The sequence below is a fragment of the Akebia trifoliata genome, chromosome 14 (assembly GCF_017979445.1).
Source record: "Akebia trifoliata isolate Shusen 1 chromosome 14, ASM1797944v1, whole genome shotgun sequence".
NCBI classification, from domain to species: Eukaryota; Viridiplantae; Streptophyta; class Magnoliopsida; order Ranunculales; family Lardizabalaceae; genus Akebia; species Akebia trifoliata.
This window is the reverse complement of record NC_141388.1, coordinates 22,061,292-22,077,618: the sequence shown is the minus strand read 5'-3', so window position 1 is coordinate 22,077,618 and position 16,327 is coordinate 22,061,292. Positions and strand designations below refer to the sequence as shown.

Below are 16,327 nucleotides of genomic sequence, written 5' to 3'. Positions count from 1 at the left end.
GGCCCATTTTTCCCCAATCATTTTCATTTTTTTTTTCTTTTTATCTTTTATGCCTTACCTAGTTATTCATATTATACTTATAGTGTTTGTTGTTTTGACTATATTTTGTCTGGGCATTTAGCATTTGGATGCTCACAATTATGTCTTTTTCACAATCGTATTGTTGTTTTAAGTTCCTTCTCTAAAATGCAAAAATATTTTAAAAATCTTAAAAATGAAAAAAATATTTGTTTTAAAATCTTCATAAAGACAAGAATACCACTTTTCAAAAAAAAAATAATAAAGACAAGAATACTGAAAAATAAGAGCTTAAAAAAGGACAAAAATATTTTTGTATTTTATTTTCTTAAAAAAAGAATCCAAATTTTTTCTAGCATTTCATTTTCCTAAAAGCATGTGATTGTTTCACAAGGGGCTCTTTTATTCAAAAAAAAAGAAAAGTCATAAATTTTAAAACTTTCCAAAAAATTCAAAATTGTTTCAAATTATGTCCTTGATTTTCGAATATTGTAAACAATTTTTAAGAGCTGGATGTCTTTTAAAGATGCTAGGAAAAGTATAGGAAGATCAAAAATATGAATGATTCAACAAATGGAGTTTGTCAAAAAAATTCAAAGAAGTGTTGATGTCCATAAAAATACCCAGGATGTCTCACTTTAAAATGTTTCAAATGATTCAAGCACTCAAAATATTTCAACAATGCTAGAGGTGTCTTAAAGTGAAAATGAAATGTTCAAAGCACCTTTAATATTCTAACACAATTAGATGCATCTGGGAATGTAAAGGATGTTAGCACCCGCAATGTACAAGGTGTTCCAAATTGGCCAGTGCCGTCAAAGGTGCCTCAAATTAAAATGGAATTTGCAAAACACCCTCGATGTTCTGACATAACTAGATGTATTTACAATGTTCTGGATGCTAACACCTGCAATGTACAGGGTATTCCTAGGTTGGTCAACGTTGTAAGAGATACTCAAAATATTTGCCAATAAAGGATTAGAATCCTTTGACACCTCAAAATATTTTCCAATGAAAGATTAGAACTCTGAGACAGCCTCAAAATATTTCTCAAAAAAGGATTAGAACCGTGAGGCACCCTCAAAATGTTTGCAAATGAAGGATTAGAACCCTAAGACACCTTGAAAATGTTTTCCAAAGAAAGATTAAAATCTTGAAGTACCCACACTTGTTTCCAAGGACAGATTTAATTCCCGAGACCCTTTTCAATGATTAACAAAAACATGTGTGATTTTTCAACATGATGGGGGATATTCAAAATGATATTATAGTGTTTGCATGCTTGTGTTTTGTCAAAATAACATTTTATAAAAGTGATTTTTTGTGTTTCTTTAGAGTAATTACTTAAACCTTTCTTAAAAAGGTCCTATAGGTTGAGTTTTCTTTAATACGTTGAGCGTTGAACCATTCACATTGGGGAAATATATGAGCTAACAATAGTCAATCTTTGCAAAAACTAAATACAACTTTGACTGTGTTGTAGGAACATAAAATAACAACATAGAAGATGACAAGAAAGATCAATCAAGTATAACTTCATCATCAATGTTCAAGTAATATTACTTGTCATCAGATAATAATGTTCATCAAATGAGTATTCCTGGATTGCAATGTTTACGATCTATCACAAATTTAAAAAGTAAAACCCAGATCAGACAATCTTTGAAACAAATCAGTCATTGGAGTTGTTGCTTGTTCTAGAGCTTTTACTACCTCCCCCATGTGCATCAAGTCTCTCTTGCCTTCATCAATCATTTTCTCATGATTGATTTCTCCTTCTAAATTTCTTGAAGTTCATTATGAACATTTAGTTATCTCACACATGATATCATCCTCATGGATGGTGTAAAGTGCAACTTCTTCAATGATAGATTCGGACTGAGCATTCAGATTGGCAATGGCTTTTCAATCTCTTTTAGTCGAGCCAAAAGTTTCACATGCTTTTTTTGCAGAATTGCTAGAGATTCCACCCTCATTTGTATTGTTTGGTTATGGTTTTTTTTCTTGATGATGAAGTTTCGTTGATCTTTTCTAAAAGTAGTTTCAGCTTTGACTTGCTTCTCGTTCAATAAAGCTAATGAATGTTTTAAAGTGTGCAGTTGGTCCATTCTCCTAGTTCACTCTTGTCGCATGATGAAAGCATTTATCCTATACTTTAGGATGGAATAGACCATGTTCGTTTGAAACCCATAAGCTTCCACTTGTGTAGCTTTCTGGATGAGAGATCTAACTTTATGTTTCAGTTTCTCTTGTAAAGAGAATACCTTTTGGTGGAGTATTACAAATCCGTCTAGTTGAGTAAAAATCAATTTTTATGAAACTTGTGAGAATGGTCTGATATCTATACCAGAATATTTATATCCTGGGGAAACATTGTAAAGAATCATGGGTATTTCTTGGAGGCCTTCTTCATTTCTACGTCGTAGATAATTGACTTTTGATTCAAACCAAACATATTGTTTAAGCTAATAGGAGCATCATCAAGTAAGCCCTTATTGATTAAGAACAAAAAACTTTGTACTAGACTCCTTACGATCTCAAAGACAAGTTCTGACAATAATCTTAACTAAAACTCAAGATATGGAATTATATTCGGTTGAGTGGATTTATCCTTCAAACTGTGGAGAGTGTAAGAAATTATTTGGAAAAGATATGTAGCAATGCATAACATACTTATTGATGAAAAATTAGTTGAAACAATTGGGGTTGCTGAGATATGAGCTTGAGAGCTTGAGAGTGGCAAGGAGTCCTACAAAGAAGGAGTCTTGCATGATGAGTCTTCGGACATATTAGGGAACAAATTTGAAATCATGCATTCACTTTAAAAGTCTTACATGGATGACTTTCCGAATGTGCAAATCTTTCTCATTACTCACTTGTGTAGTATGAACATCCTTGAAATATTTCATGTCCATTTCACCCTCATGTACTTGGGACGCTCCCATCTCCTCAACAACCAATTTCTCCTTTCCTTTAGTGTTTGTTTGTACATGCATAACATTCACATATTTAGTGACAAAAGCATACTGGAATCCTATCATTTGAACACTTGTTATATATGTTTACCTCAGGCATTTGTGAAACTCGAGTTATTTCCACCAATGTTTATCTTGCATTACAACAAAAGTCAGTGTTAGTGCTAGTCCCAGGCATGCATGTTTTGCATAAATCATTCTAATCACGGGACTCAATTGTTGTATCTCCTTCCAGAATAATTTTTGTTGTTTTTCTTCCTCACTTTTTTCTACCTCTACCTCTATTTCTAATTCTTTTCTTGGCCTCGCCATTTCTGTTATTTCCTCATCTTGTTCTTCACTACCTTTTTCTTCCTTAATACTTTTTCTTTCTTCAAATTCTCTTGTTTTTCCTCTTTGTATTGATATTTCTTCTACACTCTATTCCTCTAGATGATTGCGGCTTCTTCTGACCTTCCCAATTTCATTTGTTTTTTCTTCCTACAAATCATAAAAGTATTTGGTGGTGCCTCCAATGAAAATTTTAGAGTTTTGTTTCATCCAATTCAATGGTAACAAAAAAAATTGTTGTGTGTGTGTGTGCACATAATGTTTAAACAACACTTTGTTGTTTTAGCTCATTTTTCAAAATAATCCATGATTTTGATATAGTGCTCAAATTCTCTCTTTTTCAATTGCAAAGAACAAAAGCCTCATTTATTCTAACATTTTACAGTCAATTTTACTCTAAAATGGATAATTCAACCTATTTTGATACACTATTTTCTTGGAACATTGATTCTCCCTTCTGATTACCCTATTTGCAATAAATGCCAACTAAAGTCTTAGTTTGCCTACCTAGTTTGGTTTTTTAAATGATAGAGAATTAGTGTCTTAATGGTTTTATCTAGTTACATTTTACAAATAGAGGTATTCATTTTAAAACGAAACCTAATTAGGATCCTTGTCACTTACGTTTAGTTGCTTGCTTTTTTTTAATCTTTTGATGGTTGTATTTGCTGCCTTCATGGATGTTTTTCTCTTTTTACCTCTTTCTTTTAAGGATGTCGCTTTTGTTATCAATCTTCCGTCTGTTAGCAATAAAGGAGTTTTCTCTGCATAAGAGACCCCAGTTTCCTCTTCAAAGAAATCTTTTCCAAGGAGTCACAAAGAAATTTCCCTAGCACTTTGTTCTTCTTCCATGATATGTAATGGTTTGATATCTACCATCTCACATGCCAAGTTGGTACTCCTTTCTCATCCTATAGCTAAAAATTCATAGACATTTGTTTGAATACCCTTCATAACAGTGTCTTTTCCTTTATTTACCCAATTTATCCAAATGGTAGTCTTTGCTACAAAGCTACTACTTACGGTATTTTTGGAGCTGTTGAGTTGAAGCACATCGTGCTTTAAAATGGTTGGCAAAATACTTTTTGTAAATTTCTATCACTTGACCTTCCCAATCATTTAAGGCTATATCTTGAGTTTGGCTTAGTAGGACTTTAGAAGAGTGGTTGAGGATTGCCTTCACAAAGTTCTCTCTCTCAAATATCCACTATAACAATACGTCATGGTCATACCCAAACTTTCTCAAGACCCTATGGGGATTGTAGGCAATTAATCTTGTAGAGGGATCTTTTTTTTTTTTTTTTGGCAACCAACGAGTACATCGTCATACCTAATATAAATCCCAAGGTGGTTGTTTATATGTATAAGCCCGCTCGACTAACAACCTTGCAATCATTTTCTAGTCTTCAAAATTTGGCTCAGATTTGAATTTATTGTTCTAGTATGATTTCCATGTAATGTTGCTATTTGTGCAAAGAGCCTTGATGTATACACTATTATCGATGACTACTGACTTGTTGCTGTTGTAGCAGCAGGCTCTATAGATGTTTCTAAAAATTTTCTTTTCATAGGAAACAGTTTGATATGCCCATATTTGCAAAATCCAGAATGGTTCATATGGTCTTTTGGGCTCTTCTCGTCCCTCAATCTTTTTTCCTATCAAGTCGTTGTTTTGGATGGTAACTGTCTAGCCCTTGGTATAGCTGCACTACTAACAAGTTTGCCAGACATAAGTCTTTTTCTACAAGAACTCTAGCTATGATAGTGAATGTCATTGTGTTGATGCATCTATGAGCACTACGTCACAAATAATTAAAAACAACTAAAAATAGCGGAGAAAACGACGGACTATAGCCGTCGTTTATATACGACAGTTTTCATAAGTCATTTAACCCTTAATGATGTTTATAATAATCGATTATAAATAACTAATTTAATCCATTATTAATTAAGTTAAAGAACCACTATTGCCACACCAACTTTTACTAATGTTACACCGATTGGTGTGGCGTTAATAAAAATTGGGTACCACTATTTGCTGCACCAATGTTTACTAATGTCACACCGATTGGTGTGCCGTTAATAAAAACTGGGTGCCACTATTTGCTACACCAATTTTTACTAATGTCACATCGATTGGTGTGCCGTTAATAAAAATTGGGTGCTACAATTTGCCACCCCAATTTTTACTAATGTCACACCGAGTGACAAATCCCATTTTTAAATGTATCTTCTTCCTCTAAAAGCCCTAGAATTTTTCGATTTCATTTCTCGGATTTTTTTTTTTCAATTTCTTCTCTCCGTGTCAACGAACACACCATCACAATCGAATAGTAAGCCGATGGAAGAGTAGAAGAAGCAGAACATATCACACTCTTACTTGAACTCAGAGGTATAGTTCTACTTCTGTGTTTAATTATACTTCTCCCTCTCAAAGAATTATAAGAAGATGAAAAGCGCCTTTCATGGTGAGGAAAGTTAGAAATAGAGATCTTGAAAAGGGTAGAAGAGTTGTTGAAGAAGATGCAGAGCTTCTTGTTGGAAGGAGAGTTCTGGAAGAAGGAGAGACCACTGTTGAAGTTGTAGTCGCCATTAAAAACCCAACTGAGAAACCAAAACTCTCTCTCTCTCTCTCAGGCATAATGTTTTCTACAGCCATTTGAGAACGATCTCTATCCATTTCTTGAATTTAAGCTAGATTTTGCTTGAATAATGGAGATTTCTAATGGTGAATCATATTCTTCTGAAAATTGTCATTCCACAGATGTTGATTGATAACCTTTAGTTATTCGTAGATCTCAAAGTTCTGTTACGGATTCTGCGATTCCAGTATTGATTCGAAGGTTCGCTCACGTATATTTAGATCCTTGGTTCTATTCATCTCTTGAGCCTCAGTAGATTGAGCTTGTCTGTTTGATCTAGTTGGATATCTTCTCGATTTCTTGATATGATTTTAACGATCCTCACTGATTTTTTAAGTTTCTGGAATGAAATTCACTTCTCCGTTAAGGAAATTTTATCACTCATTTGTGAAATTTGCTGTTGATTTCATTTGCAATGTGTATAGTTCTTTGATTTCATTTGCAATGTGTATATGTTGTATAATATAAATAATAGAGTGATTTGATTTAATTACTTAGTTTTGGAGAATTTGAGATCTAATTTGTAGTAGAACAAGTTCTTGATTTGGATTCAATGTAATTTTAGTGCTCTTTATCAATTGTTTTTTGTGTGAATTTCGATGGTTGACTTGTAAAGTAAGGATCTATTGGCTTTAGATCGCAATAAAAATTTTGTGTGAACTTTTTCTACTGGTGATCTATAAGCTCCATGGCTAGGTGAAATCACTTTTGGAGTAACTTTTGGAGTAAATATATAGAGAGACTACTGGAGATGCTCTTAGAACAAATTAAATACAGCTTTCTTTGATCAACAAACACGGAAAATTTTGTAAGCTCAAAATGTGGTTTGAGGCTTCTAATTGCAAAAGGATGGCCATACACCTTGTTACTGATTTAATAGAAAACAAAATTTTAACTGACACACTTTATTTATTTTTATTTTCACGACATATACCTTGTAAGTCAACCATACCCTTTAGTTGCCGGTCAATTTCAGCCACATTCTCCCTTGTTTTCCGACGTTCAGCGCTGAGCCATTTTAAGTACACCTTATAATTGGCCAGTTTCTTCTTTAATTCACTAATCTTGGTTAAATTGTCCTCAGCAGAAGAAAGCAGTGGCAAAGAAGACATAGTAGTTAAAGGTGCTTCATCACCACTAATTTTGGAAGCTTCATCACCCCAGATTTTTGAAGATAACTTATAGCGCTCAAACTCGTGCTGACTTTTAAAATCTGGCCTCTTAGTCTTCACATTTTTTTAAAATTTCTCTCGCAGTCTTCTTATTTTATTCTTCACTTGATACAGAGTAGGATCAAAATGAAGATTTTTTTTAACAAATTTAAGGAATGAAATGAAATCAGCGGATGGTGATATTCCCTTTATATATCTGAAATCAACCATACCTTTGAGAATGACGAACTCGTCATTCTCATCCCAAATTCGTTGAAATAATTTTCTACTTCCTTCGGCAACAACCTCTTCAAACTGTCTATCTTAGGTTCTCTTAGACCTTCTCTCCGAGTGAGAGTACTCCTCTCAGACTGCAACTTCAAGTGGCGTTTTATTGTTATTTTCATGAACCTTGCCTTTGCCCTTGTCATTGTCATTGTTGGATTTCTTTAGAGAAGTATTACACTTTGGGTTTCTTTTATTGTTACTTGTTTTTCCACTTTTACTATTTCTTCTTCTTCTTCAGAAGATGATGATGAACAAGAAGAAGAAGAAGTTTTCATTGCAATTAGATAAAATTGCATTTTCATCTTTTTTCTAATTGCACTTTTTTCCCTTGCTTCATATCACACTTTATTAATTTTTATTTTCACGACACAATTGAATCGGTATGCTGAACTTCATCTGATTTCTTCTTTATTCCCAATTTATTTATTATGTATAGTTTAGTTCTTGTAATTAAGAGATCCAAATAGGACAAGGTTTGATGACTACTATATGAATTCATTCCAAGGACCAGGGCAGACATATACATTGCCAGCCATGCTAAGAGCCAACAAACGATGAGAACAATTTATTTATTTATTTTCTTTAATAAATAAAATATATAAAACCTCAATTTCTTCAATAAATAGCACCAAATTCTGTTGTTGAAAGTAAATTAAACCGTCATGATATATATTCTTTAGATTCACTTCTATGGGTAGGGGAAACGTTAAGATATAGTGAGAATGAAATGGTGGGCGAGTGGTTTTGAGTCCCACCTTGTACTAACTCATATTCATCATCAATCCTTCACATACACTTCACTTTTATTGTACATTCTTCATTTTTGTTATCATATAATTATGTCATTTTTGTGGCAATCCTATAAATCTATATTATTTTTGCTGTAAGTTATTGCTTAGAATGGGCTTCCTGTATGCTTAGTAAAGATAAAAATAAAAATGGGCTTAAGAGGGCCTGTAGCTATTTGTGATTTCTGAATGTTGGGATCCTTCCATCACTCCATATATAGTAGCTTGATCTCATTACATTTCTCTACTCTCTCTTACTTTTCAATTTTCCTCTTTGAGACTCTATTTCTCTTGGTTCTTGTATTGGGTTTATCAAGAATTTCCATGGCTCAACCCATCTGTGGCAACATTTTTGCTGCCAATGGCTGTGAACTGGTAAAAAGCTTGTACTCATGCTTGTGGGGTCCATATTGATAACATTTGGGGGTTTTGATACCAAAGATTTAATTCTAATATTTATTAATATATACATACACTGAACCCACATTCTCTCTTCTGAGGTTGTCGCTATATATTATTTATCTTTTGGTACTACTTTTAAATTTCTCTTTAAGTTAGATTGGTTATGGAAAGTAACAAGTTGTTAGGTTAAGAATTAAGTATGCACATATGTTATGATCCACACATGTTAGCAGTCTTGATTATGATCCACACATGTTATGGCTTTGTTGCTTCATATCGAATACCATATATATGACCACCAAGTCGTGAATCTTGACCTTTCAAATGGTGGGCCGTCGCATTCTAAATGCCAGTCTAGCCGTTAATAGTCATATTAAATATTTTTAATCCATGTTCACACGTGACAATATTAAATTATCAATCCTGATTCTTGTTCTATTTAACAGTGAAAATGACAGTTACGCGATTGTACACTTTTGATTAAATTGGAAGAGATCAATCTCACAAACGTGGTTTTCTTTGACATATTATGATGATCTGTTTGTATGTTATTAGATCAGTTTTAAATTATGAAATTAGATCTGTTTGTATGTTAAATTATATTCTTTGACATAAAGGTAGTGGTTTTGATAATATTTCTTAATTACTATTGATTTTGCAGGATGCCATCAATAGAATGATTGCTAATGACCCTTCTAATAAACATAACGATTTAGAACATGACCCCGTGGCTATGGTATGTGCATTATTTTGATTAGGATATTTTGTAATTATGATATGATGTTGTGTAGTAGGCATTGATATTAGTAAGTATGATATCATATCGTTAGTAGGTATTGATATTATACATTTTTTGTACAGGTTTGTGGTCCTGTTACTCGGGGTCGTGTTCGGGGAATGGGTTCAGGTGTTTCCAAGACTTCTGTGCGTGCTTCAATTCCTTATAAGCAAGCTTTGGCGTATGAGACGACAATCCTTCATAATAGAGTGGATAAGTTGACGGAAGAGGTGCAAAAGATTAATGAGACTTTACAACAATCAAATTTTTTTACTAGGACACCAATGTGGTCTTCCATCAATCTCAGCAGTTCTTCACATGTATAACATTGGTCTTCAACCTATATTTTTTTGAACGTGTTCGTTTCAAATTTTATATTTCCTTGTCTTTCCACTCATCCATTTCAACATCCTCATAATTGGGAACTTGAAATCTATGATGACGGATATAACTTCCAATAGACCCCCATAAATATATGTAATGGTAATATGTGCTCTCTTTTGACTTGTGAGGTGCCTTGCATGTTTTATTAATTACTTCTTAGATCTTTGGTATTTTTTTATACAAAAGGTTTCAGATCTCCATTGGTAGATGGTTAAGAGGGCTTTGATACTCTCAGCAATATGAGCTCATGGGGTGGGTATTGATAGGGTGATTGATCTCAAGATACTTGGCATATTTTAAAAAAACTTCACCAACTCTTTGTCGAAGTGTTTGTAGAATCTATTAGAATTGAAAACATCACAGATCATCGATACAACAACAAATATGATACTAGATTTAGATATGGAGTTGGCAAGATACTTGGCAGATTTTAAAAAAACTTCACCTACTCTTTGTCGAAGTGTTTGTAGAATCTATTAGAATTGAACACATCACAGATCATCAATACAACAGCAAATATGATACTAGATTTAGAGATGGAGTTGACACTTGAGCTTCTGAAGCCTTTTCCAACAAATAGAAAACTTATTTAAAGGAGTGAACTATTATTACAATGATATTGTTTACATGACTTTGTAGGTAAGGCCCGATTCTTCACATCATGAGTCACATTCTGACCCATCAAACATACAGATAGACCCTTGTAAGGTGAATCGTTTACAACGACCACATGATTGTGTTGCTGAAGGGAGAGTGATCGATGCATCTAATATAGATTCAGATAGTTATGATATCCTTATAGATGAAGTTCTTGAAGTGAATGTGATTCTACAAAGTGGAGAAGGAACATCCGCTGATTTCACATGTGGTGATGTTATTGATTGGCCCAAATTTAGAATAAAGTTCTACTAAAGAGGTATTTTTCTTAGCTACCTTCTTCTTATTTTATTAATATATCTTTTAAGCTTTGCATATCAAAAAAAATATTGTGAGCATGTGTGTGTTAACTTAAAAGTCTATTCTTGGTTTCTAAAATCAATATTGTGACTATCTAGATTCCTAATATGGTTATGTGATAACTCAAATATGTTGATTTTTAATTTAGTGGATCTAAGGGATGCTGATCATTCATTTTTTATTTTTAACATTTCAACTATGATCCTCATTACGTGGAAAAGACATCTCATTGTTTCTCATGTTGGAGAACCAAAGTTTTTGAGAGGTAGTTTATCATCATTAGAAGCGGTGTTGGTGGTTTTGACATATTGTTGAGTTGGTAGATGTTTTGAAATAGTACAGTAAAAGGAGGTCTTAGATGTTGATTTTCAATTTTTCTAATATGTAATCTTTCTTTGAGGTCGTAATTTTTCTAATATGCATAGGTTGGATTACTTATTGTTTTAGTAATGAACCTTGATTTTAGTTGTAACTATTTGGATCAAAATCAATATCATGAAAACGGAGTATTTTTCTGTTCAATGCAATTTTCAAATTTTCTCACGTGAAAAATATTAAAAACGACAAATAACGGCTGTTGTTAAAAAAAGTTGGCAAAAATACAAATAATAACAAAAATGAAGAATGTACAATAAAAGTGAAGTGTATGTGAAGGATTGATGATGAATATGAGTTAGTACATGGTGGGACTCAAAAACACTCACCCACCATTCTCACTGTATCTTAATCACAGGAGTGAATCTAAAGAATATATATCATGACAGTTTAATTTACTTTCAACAACAGAATTTGGTGCTATTTATTGAAGAAATTGAGGTTTTATATATTTTATTTATTAAAGAAAATAAATAAATAAATTGTTCTCATCATTTGTTGGCTCTTAGCATGGCTGGCAATGTATATGTCTGCCCTGGTCCTTGGAATGAATTCATATAGTAGTCATCAAACCTTGTCCTATTTGGATCTCTTAATTACAAGAACTAAACTATACATAATAAATAAATTGGGAATAAAGAAGAAATCAGATGAAGTTCAGCATACCGATTCAATTGTGTCGTGAAAATAAAAATTAATAAAGTGTGATATGAAGCAAGGGAAAAAAGTGCAATTAGAAAAAAGATGAAAATGCAATTTTATCTAATTGCAATGAAAACTTCTTCTTCTTCTTGTTCATCATCATCTTCTGAAGAAGAAGAAGAAATAGTAAAAGTGGAAAAACAAGTAACAATAAAAGAAACCCAAAGTGTAATACTTCTCTAAAGAAATCCAACAATGACAATGACAAGGGCAAAGGCAAGGTTCATGAAAATAACAATAAAATGCCACTTGAAATTACAGTCGAAGAGGAGTACTCCCACTTGGAGAGAAGGTCTAAGAGAACCCAAGATAGACAGTTTGAAGAGGTTGTTGCCGAAGGAAGTAGAAAATTATTTCAACGAATTTGGATGAGAATGATGAACTCGTCATTCTTAAAGGTATGGTCGATTTCAGATATTTAAAGGAAATATAACCGTCCGCTAATTTCATTTCATTCCTTGAATTTGTTAAAAAAAATCTTCATTTTGATCCTACTCTGGATCAAGCGAAGAATAAAATAAGAAGACTGCGAGAGAAATTTTTAAAAAAATGTGAAGAGTAAGAGGCCAGATTTTAAAAGTCAACACAAGTTTGAGTGCTATAAGTTATCTTAAAAAAATCTGAGGTGATGAAGCTTCCAAAACTTGTGGTGATGAAGTGCCTTTAACTACTGTGTCTTATTTGCCACTGCTTTCTTCCGTTGAGGACAATTTAACCAAGATTAGTGAATTAAAAAAGAAACTGGCCAATTATAAAGTGTACTTAAAATGGCTCAGCACTGAACGTCAGAAAACAAGGGAGAATGTGGATGAAATTGACCGGCAACTAAAGGGTATGGTCGACTTACAAGGTGTATGTCGTGAAAATAAAAATAAATAAAGTGTGTCAGTTAAAATTTTGTTTTTTATTAAATCAGTAACAAGGTGTATGGCCATCCTTTTGCAATTAGAAGCCTCAAGCCACATTTTGAGCTTACAAGTTTTCCGTGTTTGTTTATAAAAAAAAGCTGTATTTAATTTGTTCTAAAAGCATCTCCAATAGTCTCTCTATATATTTACTCCAAAAGTGATTTCACCTAGCCATGGATCTTACAGATCACCAGAAGAAAAAGTTTACACAAAATTTTTATAGCAATCTAAAGCCAATAGATCCTTATTTTACAAGTCAACCATCGAAATTCACACAAAAAATAATTGATAAAGAGCACTAAAATTACGTTGAATCCAAATCAAGAACTTGTTCAACTTCAAATTAGATCTCAAATTCTCCAAAACTAAGTAATTAAATCAAGTCACTCTATTATCTATATTATACAACATATGCACATTGCAAATGAAATCAAAGAACTATACACATTGCAAATGAAATCAACAGCAAATTTCACAGATGAGTGATAAAATATCCTTAAAGGAGACAAGTGAATTTCATTCCAGAAACTTAAAAAATCAGTGAGAATCGTTAAAATCATACCAAAAAATCGAGAAAATATCCAACTAGATAAAATAAACAAGCTCAATCTACCGAGCCTCAAGAGATGAGTAGAACCAAGGATCTAAATATACGTGAGCGAACCTTCGAATCAATACTGGAATCGCAGAATCCGTAACAGAATTTTGAGATTTTCGAATAAATAAAGGTTAAGAAGTGATCAATCAACATCTGTGGAATGACAATTTTCAGAAGAATATGATTCACCATTAGAAATCTCCATTATTCACAAAATCTAGTTTAAATTCAAGAAATAGAGAGAGAAAGGGATAGAGTTTTGGTTTCTCAATTGGGTTTCTAATGGCGACTACAACTTCAACAGTGGTCTCTCCTTCTTCCAGAACTCTCCTTCTAACAAGAAGCTCTACATCTTCAACAACTCTTCTACCATTTTCAAAGATCTCCATTTCTAACTTTCCTCACAATGAAAGGAGCTCTTCTTCTTCTTCTTCTAATTCTTTGAGAGGGAGAAGTATAATTAAACACAAAAGTAGAACTACACTTCTAAGTTCACGTAAGAGTGTGATCTGTTCTGCTTCTTCTACTCTTCCATCAGCTTTACTATTCGATTGTGATGGTGTGCTCGTCGACACGGAGAGAAGAAATTGGAAAAAAAAATCAAATAAATGAAATCGAAAAATTCTAGGGCTTTTAGAGGAAGAAGATACATTTAAAAATGGGATTTGTCACTCGATGTGACATTAGTAAAAATTGGTGCGGCAAGTTGTGGCACCCAGTTTTTATTAATGGCACACCAATCAATGTGACATTAGTAAAAATTGGTGCGGCAAATATTGGCACCCAGTTTTTATTAACGGCACACCAATCGGTGTGACATTAGTAAAAATTGGTGCAGTAAATAGTAGCACCCAGTTTTTATTAACGCCACAACAATCGGTATAACATTAGTAAAAGTTGGTGTAGCAATAGTGGTTCTTTAACTTAATTAATGACGGATTAAATTAGTTATTTATAATCGACTATTATAAACGTCATTAAGGGCTAAATGACTGATGCAAACCGTCGTATATAAACGACAGCTATAGTCCATCGTTTTTTCCGCTATTTTTAGTCATTTTTAATTATTTGTGACGTAGTGGGTTTCTTTACTACTTAATCCATGGAAGCTCTTTTAATAGTATGGTGGATGGCATTTGTCTTCTTACTAATATGGATTGCTGATATGTTGATCGAATCTCTGGTACTTGCCTCACAATACATTTTCGGGTCTTCTTCCCATTCTAATGGCTCAGCGACATTGTCTACCCTCAAAACAATCTGGTTGTGTCTTTTTATTGGAACTATTTCTTAACTACGCCTTCTCATGACTCCTAGGTTTGATTGACTCTCTTACACTTATTTAGGTTCCTGCACTGTTGTGGTATAGAGTTTAGTATTCAATACAAACATTTGGAGCTTCATTTCAAAGTGACTTGGTAATTTCTTGACCTAATAAGCAAAGCAAAGAACATACAATACTAAGAACAATGAAGAACAAAGTATACTGGATTTGTTATGGGTCACTTCTCCAAGACAAAAAATTTTTCAACAATCTGGTAACTCCAATCGTTATCTCCATGGTCACCATCCTATCGATTCTAGTATAAGAGTAGGGGTATTGATCTTTATTTTTCATATGACGATAAGTTCTTTTAGTATGGATTGTCTGATCACTTTCCTTGTGGTCATTTTTCTTTGGCTCGTGATTTCTATGTCTACTTGGAAATTTTTCTGTCTGATCATATTATTATATTTATCTAATCGCTATATCGTGATCACTTTTGGCCAATCGTTATGTTTCAAAAAAAAAATTGCAAAGTATCATCACGACTGCTAATTGCTATGTTCTATAGAGACTTCGTGATTCTTATATAATGATCACAAAATCGCAATTTGAGGGTAAAAGGTTTCGATTTATAGTGATCGCGATCGCTATCTTCCAAGATGTTTCTAATTGCTCTTTTCCTTTTCATTTTCCCTTTCACATTTTTCCATTATGTTTTGAAGTTTTCCATGTGATTTCCTAGTCTATTGATTCTTTCTCGATTTTTTTCTTTGGTTTCTAAGATTCAATTTTCAAACCCTTGGGTTGCCATGGGATTTATTGTATCTTTACCCATTTTGATTCCGTCCTTCTAGATTCTTATCTTACCCTCCAACCTCCCTTTATCTCTCACCAAACCAGAGCATGTGAGATTTGAAATAAATTGAAAAGCCTCGCAACAAACCAACAAAGCTAGAACAATCGTTATAACGATAATCGAATAGGATTTGTTCAATTAAATACCCTTACCTGCCGATTTGCTGTGAATGGTTCTTGGGTGTTGCTTAGATTTCGATCTTTTATTGTTTCTCTTTCTTGATCCACTTTGAGCCAAGATCTTCTGGCTTTTCTTCTTCACCTGGTTTGAACACGAAATGTTATGAAATGAATGCGACTGTGGTTTAATCCTCTATTTTCATCCTTTCATATTTCTTTAAAACATTCCTTGGGATACTTGTCGTATGGTTACGCAATCTTTCATTTCTTATCTATCTATTGGGCTCCTAAGTCTATTGGGCCTTATTGTTGGACTTGGTTATTATGTTCTTTGCTCGACATTACCGATCAGGGTCTTCTTCTTAATTTTGGTTGTGATGGTACCTGTGGTAGGCTGGCATCAAGGGGATTTTATTATTATACATTAAAAAGGCCCACAACTTAGGTTATCGTTCTGACTATTTATCTAGGAATCAGATACCAATATGGATAATCAAAGCTTCATAAGCCCACGAATGAAAGGATTTGAAGAGTTTCACGATTAAAAAATCCAAGTTTTGAAGTATTTTCAAGGAATGAAGAAGTATTAAAGAAAATCAAACCTCTAAGGCCACAAGGATCGATTCTACTATATAAAGATTTATGTTCACTATATATCAACAAGGACAGATAGCAATCTCTGGTCTCTATATTGCATATAGCGATCAAAGATCTATTTTGCTTCAATTAATTATTTTGTTCTTTTTTATTCAATTTTTCAATTTTCTTTGTTAGATTTTCCTTCTTTAT

General features: G+C 33.1%; 1 long non-coding RNA gene across 1 annotated transcript; it reads right to left on the bottom strand.

Annotated features, from left to right (window-relative positions):
- Positions 1-420: 420 nt before the first annotated feature.
- Positions 421-15,775, bottom strand: LOC147386550 (uncharacterized). The gene is made up of 3 exons (XR_015171840.1): positions 15,572-15,775; positions 3,085-3,127; positions 421-2,989 (listed from the first exon to the last, which is right to left on the bottom strand). It is a non-coding gene; the product is annotated as an uncharacterized LOC147386550 (long non-coding RNA).
- Positions 15,776-16,327: the final 552 nt, after the last annotated feature.